At 43.6% G+C, this 9,873-nt stretch overlaps 1 non-coding gene and 1 pseudogene across 1 annotated transcript; both read right to left on the bottom strand.

The window, feature by feature from the left end:
• Positions 1 to 401: 401 nt before the first annotated feature.
• On the bottom strand, positions 402 to 8,553 carry LOC131508081 (large ribosomal subunit protein eL14-like; annotated as a pseudogene).
• Positions 8,554 to 9,214: 661 nt separating this feature from the next.
• On the bottom strand, positions 9,215 to 9,336 carry LOC131508264 (small nucleolar RNA SNORA26). The gene has a single exon (XR_009259962.1). It is a non-coding gene; the product is annotated as a small nucleolar RNA SNORA26 (small nucleolar RNA).
• Between the last annotated feature and the right edge of the window lie 537 nt (positions 9,337 to 9,873).

Here is a 9,873-nt window from a genome sequence, read left to right as displayed (position 1 = left end):
GGATCATTGCTTTTCTGAAGCACTTAAATAAAAGTCACAACCCCTAGTCAGGCTGACACAGCACATGACCACTCTACCTTCTCCTACCTAGTTTCAGTGGCTGAAGTGTCCCACTTGAATCTTTATACCAGCTGTTTCCTCTGCCTGGAATACTCTTCCTGGCCCCCATCTCCATAAGGCTGGATCCTTTTTGTCCTTTGGACCTCAGCTTAAATTTTTCTTCCTCCACAAAACCTTATCTGAGACCCCAGCTTAAAGTAATAATGAAACTAACATTTATAAATTAATTCTTCTATATGTCAGGCATTTTCTGACACTTTGTGTGCAAAGCTCATACTATCTCACAAAAACCCAGTGAGATAGTTTATTATTTGTCAAAAAGAGCGTTTATTATTACTTATTTATAATAGCCTCTTATGCTTGTATGCTTTCTTGCCAGATGCCTTCGGAACAGGTGCTTTCTGACCCTTCAGAGCCTTTGGAGGCACTGCCTTCTGGCCTGCAGCGTTCAGGACAGGAACATTCTAGGCTGGAACCTTCTTGCCCACAGCAGCCATCTTTTTTGCTGGCACCCTTGCAGCAGCTGCTGAAGCCACACCCTTAGCAGCAACTGCTTTTTTGGGGAGAAGCTTTCAGGAGAGTTGCTTTTTGTAGCTTCCTAACTTCAAGCTTGGCTCTTCTGCTCCTCATTTTCTTTGCCTTCATGACTTTGTAATGATCAGAATCTGTCATCTTGGCTTTCCTTTCTCTGGTTTCAATTTTCTTGGCCCATCTCGTGGCTGCCCCTGTTTGATATCTGCCTTCTGCCAGGCTTGTCAGACATACTTTTGGCAGGCACTGTGAGGGAACTTGACGACAGAGTCAGTGAGCGGCATGCACTTGAAAGGCACAGCCTGTCTCCTCACCTGACACAAAGGTCCATCAGCCAAAGCCCTGTTCTGGTCAATAACATCTACGATCATGAACAGCTTCCCAGCGTGAGGCCCAAGGGAGACGTAGGCCACCCTGGCCAATCTCCATGAAATGCTGTGCTGGCGGCATTCGGTGAGAAGCTGGATTTTGTTTTTATTATCATTCCCATCTTATAGTAAGGAAACTGAATCCCCAGCAAAGGTATGCAAAGATCCCCATATAACTGAAAGACTAGCTTGTGGCAGATTTCACTTAATTGCTCTGCTGGGTATAAGGTAGCCTGCCAACTACTCATAATCACATCACTCTGTTTTTATTTTTACTTTTTTGAAGTGTGATTTGTTTGTTTGTTTTTCTTCTCTTGATCGAATGTGAGCCTTAATTCTGTTTTGTTCACTGCCGTGTGTTCTGGACCTAAAACAATGGCTAGCACATACTCAACTACCGTTTGTTGAATGAATGGATGAGTAAATAAGCAGATAATTAGGAAATTGCTGAACTTGATGAAGAAAACATACAGGATTACGAAAGGACAAAAGTATCGTTTTAAAATTCTCGTTCAAACGTTTACTCTGGAAAAAAAAAAAAAGCCCACCATTTTACTCTGAATTATAGATTCACAGAAAGTTGCAAAAATATTCACCCACATTCCCCCAGTAGCAAAACTATAATATCAAAACCAGGAAATTAACATTGGGAGGCACCTGGGTGGCTCGGTCTGTTGAGTGTCTGACTTCTGCTCAGGTCATGATCTCACAGTTTGTGTATTGGAGCCCCAAGTCAGACTCTGTGCTGACAGCTCAGAGCCTGGAGCCTGCCTCAGGTTCTGTGTCTCCCTTTCTCTCTGCCTCTCCCCCACTTGTGGCTTGCATGCTCACTCTCTTAAAAATAAATATTAATTAAAAATTAGAAAAAAGAAAATTAACATTGGTATATGCATGACAGTGTTCCATGGTTTTATGTGTTTTGTCATGTGTAGATTCATGTAATCACCGTCACAAGCAAGACACGGAATTATGTCACCACAAGGATCTCCTTCAAAAATAGATTATTTTGAAAATATAATAATATTTGGAAAAATTTGGAAATTTTGGAAAATTGAGAAAATCATCCACATTTTCCTTAACAATTATTTTTTAAAATTTTTTCATTGTTTATTATTTTTGACGGAGAGAGAGACAGAGAGCAAGCAGGGAAGGGGCAGAGAGAGAGGGAGACACAGAATCGGGAGCAGGCTCCAGGCTCTGAGCACTCAGGACAGAGCCTGACGCGGGGCTCAAACTCACAGACTGCAAGATCATGACCTGAGCTGTGGTTGGCCGCCCAACTGACTGAGCCACCCAGGCGCCCCAACAATTATTTTTATTATACATGTTTTCTCACAGTTGTTATTACTTTGTGCTATAATTTTTTTTAATGCTCAATGGACATCCTCTTAATCTTTGATTTTTGCAGATCTCTTGGTTTGAAAGTTACATTCTACAAAATTGTTGCAAGGTAATAATGCAACTGTTCCTCCTGAAATATTCCTTTGCAGGAGTGCTGGTTAAGACTGCTACATTTAAATACTCTATCTTCTATAAAGTCACAATGTAATCATCACAATAAAAAGTATTTGTTCCCCAGTCTTCCATCTGTGTAACACAGAATTGAGTGAGGAACTGACTTCATTTCCTTTAAGTAATTTAAGTGGTTTTCTTGATCACTTTCATTTTGTACTTAGATTATCTAGATCCCAATGATGGATCAACTTTTAAAGAGGTTATCTACATACCTATTCATTTATGATATATATATGTATGTGTGTGTGTATACCTGTTTGTATATGATAAAATAGTTCATTGTTTCTGGAAAAAAAAAGACTGACGTGAAAAGCTGGGGTTCAGGAGTGAGTGGTCAAGAAAGAATTCTTGAGACATCTTTGGTGCAAAAAGTTGGTCTTCCTAAAGGGGACAGGACCTGTGGGCAGAAAGAGCTGCACTGGGGATGTGAGGAGTGGCTGATTATACACTTTTAAGTTAGGAGGGGGTTAGGGATAGCATAAGTCTCTAAGGAATTTGGAAGCAAGGTTTCCAGGACCTTGAGGGGCTGGGTGTTGCTGGGAAAAGGTAATTTATTACTGTAGCAAAACCTTAGTCATGAGACCCTTCAGATGTGTATCAGTGGGCCATATACATATACATGTACATGGAGGATGATCGCTAACATATATCTTGGTGGGGTGGGTAGAGTTAAAGGAAGTTTCTAAAGGGATTTTTTTTTTTACATGATCCTGGAGGTTGGGCTAATGTCAAGCTAAAGTTGCCTTTTTCCTCTAGCAAAGTATTAACATCCAGACAGCTTAGCTCCTTGAGGAAGGTCACTCTGCCTGTCCCAAGTACTTGTCAATGGGCTGCAAGTTATAAGGAAGTTTAATTTTTTCTGTATCTCTTTTGCCTTTGTTCTCCACATCACAGAGGAGTTGAAGAAATCAGTATGAACTAATTTATTTTACGTCTAGAAACAGAAATATAGGCACCAACGCATATACATGGATTCATGGACACAGATTTTCTAGCTTTGTCCATCAAGGGTGGGCACCCTAACAGCAGTGGCAATGAGCATACCTTGTACCCTGCTTTTGGTTTCTCAATAGCATTATCAGGAAAAGGAACCATGGTTCCTTGGAATATGATGGGTCCTGAGGCTGGGCAGGAAAACCATAAGGTGAGGCTGGAGCATCTTGATGCTCCAGGAAGGAAGTGTGAAACATAAAACAAAACAAAGGACAGGAATATGTCAAAAGGATGCGGGAGCCAACTTGAAAGAGCCCTCAGAGGACATAGCTGGGACAATTTGAGCAATAGTAAAAATGACAGTCCTGCATTACAACCAAAGAACAATGTATATATTCAAGAGTCCATACTGATAAAAATGATTGAAATAAATCTTACTTGCAGTAGAATTTCAATTAATAAACAGAGAAGTAGAAAACCACCACGTAAAGGCCACAGTGATAATTGCAGTGGCATGATCTACTGTTAATGCTACAATTTTGACAGTTCAACTTTAAAAAGAAACAGGACATTTGCACAATTTTGATGTTTTCAATTCAGGCTACCAAAACTTCTAAAATGGTATCAATTGGCAAACAAAACACTTAAGAACAAGGTCTTTTGGAGAGCCACCTTAGTCCTATTTGTAGATTTAAGACATTGAAATCATTCACCACTGTAACAATCATTTGGAGGATTAGTGTTAATACTAAAAGAATTGATTACAATGGCTCTTGATTTGTGGCATCTTTGAGTCTCAGTAAATGTTGATAAATAATTCAGTGAATTGCTAAAACACCTGGTGAGCCTTTTGAGTTGGCTAATAAATAATGAACTCTTTTCCCAACCAATGTATTGTGTTCGGCTGAATAATGCATATTTTCCCTGTAAGTTTCACATATCAAAAATGTCTTTGGGTCCATCATTAGTAAACTTGAAACTATTTTCTAGGACCGTCCATCCCCTACAAACTTTAAATATGGAAGCAGGAAAGCCTATCTTCTAACCCAATAATGTGGGGCTTAACATATTTCAGAACCATTCATGCTATTTGATAAGACTATCTTTCCAACAGACATTTTCTATCATGCCAATGACCGCACTCTCCCTTCACTCAGTCATTGGCATTGTGGAATAAGCGTTCAATAAATACATTTGCATGTACGTATGAGGTTTCGGATGTACCTGACTACTTGAAGGGAACAAAGCAAGCCAGAACAAGAACTCCAACTTTTATAATCAACTTTATTCAAAAGTTTTCAAATTTACACCTGACAAACGTCAATGCAAAAGTTCAAATCTGCCAGAGACTCATATTGGCTACAGGTGAACTCAATCTTACATTTAGTTAAGCAATGCCCATGGTCAAAAAAAAAAAAAAAAATTAAAAAAAAAAAAATGGGGCGCCTGGGTGGCGCAGTCGGTTAAGCGTCCGACTTCAGCCAGGTCACGATCTCGCCGTCCGTGAGTTCGAGCCCCGCGTCAGGCTCTGGGCTGATGGCTCGGAGCCTGGAGCCTGTTTCCGATTCTGTGTCTCCCTCTCTCTGTGCCCCTCCCCCGTTCATGCTCTGTCTCTCTCTGTCCCAAAATTAAATAAAAAGCGTTGAAGAAAAAAAAAAATTAAAAAAAAAAAGCAATGCCCATGGTCAACTGTGAGGGCTTTGCACGCATTCTTTCATCTCACCACAACCCTCTTCACTGTGATTCCACAAATACACCTGTCTTTGTGAAGCTTACATTCTGGCAGGGAGCAGACAGCAGGCACACAAGCAAACAAATAATCTAGTTTTGTCTTAAACCTCTTTAACACTGACTATGAACACTGAATCCAAGGGCCAGTGGCTATCAACCTTCTTCTATTATGAAATTAGTAACAGACTCATTTTTATGGCCAAAAAAGGTAAGTAAGCAGTACTGGCCCTACCCACCCTTACTGTTTAATTCCATTTTACAGAAGAAAATTGAGGTTACTATGAATCTAGATTTCTTTTCCCCATATTTTCCCTTGATGGCTTAACACTCGTGCCACTCTAACATAGCACCCTGCATCCGTCATCTGCCTTATGATCCACATACCACACCGGATGCTGAGCCCTGCATGCTTATCTTCCAGTGGCTTCTCTAGTTTCAGTGCCAAGAGTTCAGCCACATTTTGCTTAACACACACAGGGAGGGAACTGTTATTACGCTCTGTCTCACTGGACTAGGCTGTTTCTTCAATCTTTTGACAACACTACTATGAACAATAAACCCACTCCTAAGATGTACCCAGAATTACTGGGTTTATTTTGCATAACTTGTAAGAATTATTTTCTATGAAAAAGTTGTCAATTTGCTAAAATGTTCATCAGTTTGTTTATATTCAACTTTTAAAAAAGGGGGTGAGACTCTCACTGCCCATGCCTCTTATATGTAATCACCTTCATTAGCTTCTGACTTATCCTTTCTGAACGGTCTATTTGCAAAACTGAGTAAATCTACATATATACACATGTATACTTTATTTCCTCTGCTTTATGAATGGCAGTGCACCAGATACCCTGTTGTGCACCTTGCTCTTGTTTTTAGTAATAATGTAATCTTTAACATGTCATCTACCCTTTGAGTTTATTCACCTACAAACTGGAGAGGATTCTATAGAAAAATGTAAGGACCTCACTACAGGACTGGGCAGATGACGCGTTCAATACAGTAAATGCTGCCCTGTCTCTACAATCCTATCCCCTGCCTCTGCCCATGGGAAATCAGACGGCTACCATTCACCCCAGACAAACCTCCCCTTTAGACTGGAGAGTAAACGTACACGGGCAATCAGGAGAGCACATCAAATCCTCCCAGCTATTAAATGGTTTACAGCTTCCTCCTGAAGGGAAAGTCTTCAGTTATTAAACATACAGGTTCAAATGGTTGAGGGCCTATGAATTAACAGATTGATAGGAGCAACATTTATCATATATGTATGTGGAAGCATGTAAAAGGCCGCCACTCAATAGCCAGGGATAAGGTTTTACATACCAGCTTAATGGGATGGGGCGTGGGTATTAAGGCTTCAGTGGAGAGTACGGAAGGTGCAGTTAGGACTTATTTACACAATTCTTCGGATGCCCAGATACCAAGTCAGGCTCCTCCCTTACACAAGGCTCCCTGGAGAGAGGGTTAGGACAGCTGAATTCTCAGAAAGGCCTGCTTTACTCATCAAAGAGAAGTCTGAAGTAGGCCTCCTTCTGCAGCTGCTGTCAGTGCAAAGGAGTCTTTATGCCCTTCCGGTGGGGCTGGTCCCCTGGTTTCCTTGTTTGAAACCTCACATGAAGTTCCACAGGCAAGGAGCCCCGTGTAGTGCTGCGAAGAGGACACTTGGGCAGGAACTCGGGAGGTGAGAGATCTGCGAACGGCAACACAGATGAGAACAATGATGAAGTCGAGCAGAACAAATCCAAACACGTGGCCCCAATGTCCACTGAACCAGTCTCTCACTCCTGAGACGAGGTCAGTCCAATTAAAGGCTAATTCCCTCATTTGACGTCGACTGTCGATCCGTTCCTTCACACTGTTCAAAAGAAACCTCACTTCTTTTGACTTGTTTACATACAGGCAGCACTGGTTGCCAACGACCGTACACGGTCTTCCTTGTTGAGCAGCCGATAGATCGAGATGGTGATTTTGGAGGGCAGAGTAAGCTGCTAACTCTTGACTGGCGCGCCTCTGAGGTCTGCACTGTGGCAGCCAATCCTTGTTCGGTGGCTTTGGAAATGTTTAGAATTGCTTCTTCTAGATCAGAAGTTCCCAATCTTCAAAAAAGGGCCCTTAACGAATTGGGGTTGTGATAAACAGGTGGATGGTCTATGACGTCTCGTTGGGTACGTCTGTGTGGTGCTACTTTATGTATTAAGGAGCCCACATCTGTAATTTGGCTACCATTGAAAGCGGGATACTGGCTGACGGAAGGTGCCAGGTATCCGAGTCCACATCGCCCTGACCAGTTAGGTGGGAACTCCTTATATACTTTATTACCACATAAGATAAGAAGACCAGAGTTGTTCACGGACAAGGTCAGAGTGGAACGTGTGACCCACCAGGCTGGCATCGGGTGTCCACCATGACCTTTGTCATTAGTTATGTTGGCATCTGCACATCTCCATTTACCATGTGCCTCTGTCAGCCTATAAGAACAAAACAAGTTGCGAAATATCTGGTATAGAAGACCTTTGGTTTGATTCTGGCAGCTATAGAGATAGGTGTCATTACCTAACCAGGTCATTCCAGAATTTTGGTCCACCCATATGTAGTCTTGGGTATTGGGCAGACCAACTAGGGGAAAAGGTGAGCTGTTCCAGGTCCCGGTCATGTGGCCTGCAAACCAGGAATATTGTCCAGTGACTAGGCAAACATTTGCATCATAATAATCAGTCTTGGACTCATTTGCAACATCTATAGAAGGTCTGAAGGTGCCATCTGTGGAATCAAACCATACTGTTTGATTACAGTATTGTTTTGGTACGTCACCTAGGAAGGGTCCAGTGCCATTTTTGTTTTCAATGCAAACAGAAAAATTTCCCTCCAAAAGGCTCACCTGAGTTAATGATAGACCTTGAGCTTCCACAGAAGTTTCCCAATGCCAAAGTACTCTACCATAGGAGGAAGTAAAGTGATTGTGTCCTCTTGTTTGTGGATACCATTCCCTTTTATGCATCCACTGTCCAGAATGGGTCCACCAGGTGCTTGCATGGGCAGGAACAAAAACTAACTCAGGTTCTTGTGCGTTATCTAGGTGTTGACATAACCAGCAGTCAGATAAATTAGCTAAGGTGGCCAGGGTTTGGAAGAGGGGTGGGAGTGGGTACTGGGATTGTGCTAGAATTGTTGAAAAAGCAATAACGGTTAGCTGAAGCAAGACACAGTTTGAAAGGGAGCCCATAGTGGAGGGACAGAGGGAGACAAGATTAAGACAAGCAAGCTCCACCCAATCTTTCTATAAATAAAAGAGGTTTGTTTTTGTTTTTAATTTCTAGGTCACAGAACTTCCCAAGTCTGGGAGAGAGGCTTCAAGGGAAGATAAATGAAGACAACATTCTTGATTCAAGATCTTGGACAAAGCTGCCTACTTCATGGTGTCATCTGCTTCTGGAGCCTGGGAATCCTCAACTTGAGGTCACTCGTATGGATGGCCTTCTCACTATCATGTAGGTGTTGATCCGGATCTAGCTTGGTGTGTCTCATGTGAATCCAGGAAGATTTTTATTTCGAGGGCAGTGTTAGCAGTCGTTCTAAGGCCTCTTCCCAGTGAGGTCATAATGCATGTTTTCTTCTCAAAACTTTGATGGATGCTCCAACCCCTGGTAGAAAGGTATGGCGAGGCTATTTAGGAAGTGAAGATCATGTGTTTTTCACCTGTTGATGATATGCTCCAATAGTTCTTTCTACATAACTGTCTAAGTACCGTTCGCTCAAGGGCCCATAATGCTCACCCAAACAAGGAATGGAAGCAGCCCTGGGGTGACCAAAAATGGGTCAATTTCAAGTATTCTGGACCTGTTGTTTCTACCCAGTGAGGTGTGGCTCCAGAGGCTTTATGACCTTTGTGAGCCAGTGTCTTCAGATGTTCTCAATTTACAGTCTCATTCTCATAGGCTGTTCCTGCCTTCAGTGACAAACACCAACACTTGAACTGAATGTACCATCAATGTTAAGTTTGAATCCACCATTTGTGCTCTGAGATGTGTTAAAATATCACAAGGGTGCTTGAACCGAAAGAAAAATTTCCTCTGGCGATCTGTGACTCCAGACAGGATCCAGAGAGGAGTTTTACAGTCTCGTCCCAGGGTTTTATGGAGACTTACTTTACCCTTCTGTGTTAGCCTCTTAAGGCACTGCGTCAACCTTAAAAGGGCACAGGAAAGGGCGGTCTGGGGTTTTACAGGCTTCTCTACGACCCCTGCTCTCCTCTCCCGACAACACCCCCTGCACCTCAGCGGTTTCTGGGGCCAAGTCCGAAAACCCACCGGAAGCAGTTGTCCTGCGGGGGGTGGGGGAGCAGGGAACTTACATGCCCTCTATCCGAAGGGGCAGCCAATTGGGGGGCCTTGGAACCAAGCACGTGGGAACCCCCGGTCGCCATTGGCCACGTGCTCCGGGCCGAGCGCCTCGCTTTTCCCTCCACGACGGGGACATGCCTGCGCCTGGAAGTCAGGCCGCTGCAGCCCCGCACACGTCGGAGACCGACTCCGCAGGCTCCAGGTCGGGTTCCCACAGCCGCAGGCGGGCCGGGCCCCGAACCCGCCGCAAAGCGGCTGCAGCTGCGCCCTGGGGGAGCAAAGCGCAAGATGGTTAGGGCGCCCGGGCCTGCCCGCGGGGAAGCCTCCCGGCGGCTCCGCGCGGCGTCTGTGCCTCGCGCGGCCCCGGGACGGGCTGGACCGCCCGCCCCCCCGGG

Source organism: Neofelis nebulosa, chromosome 3, assembly GCF_028018385.1.
Source record: "Neofelis nebulosa isolate mNeoNeb1 chromosome 3, mNeoNeb1.pri, whole genome shotgun sequence".
Taxonomy (NCBI): domain Eukaryota; kingdom Metazoa; phylum Chordata; class Mammalia; order Carnivora; family Felidae; genus Neofelis; species Neofelis nebulosa.
Note: the sequence above shows the minus strand (reverse complement) of the source record. Positions and strands in the feature narration are given on the sequence as shown.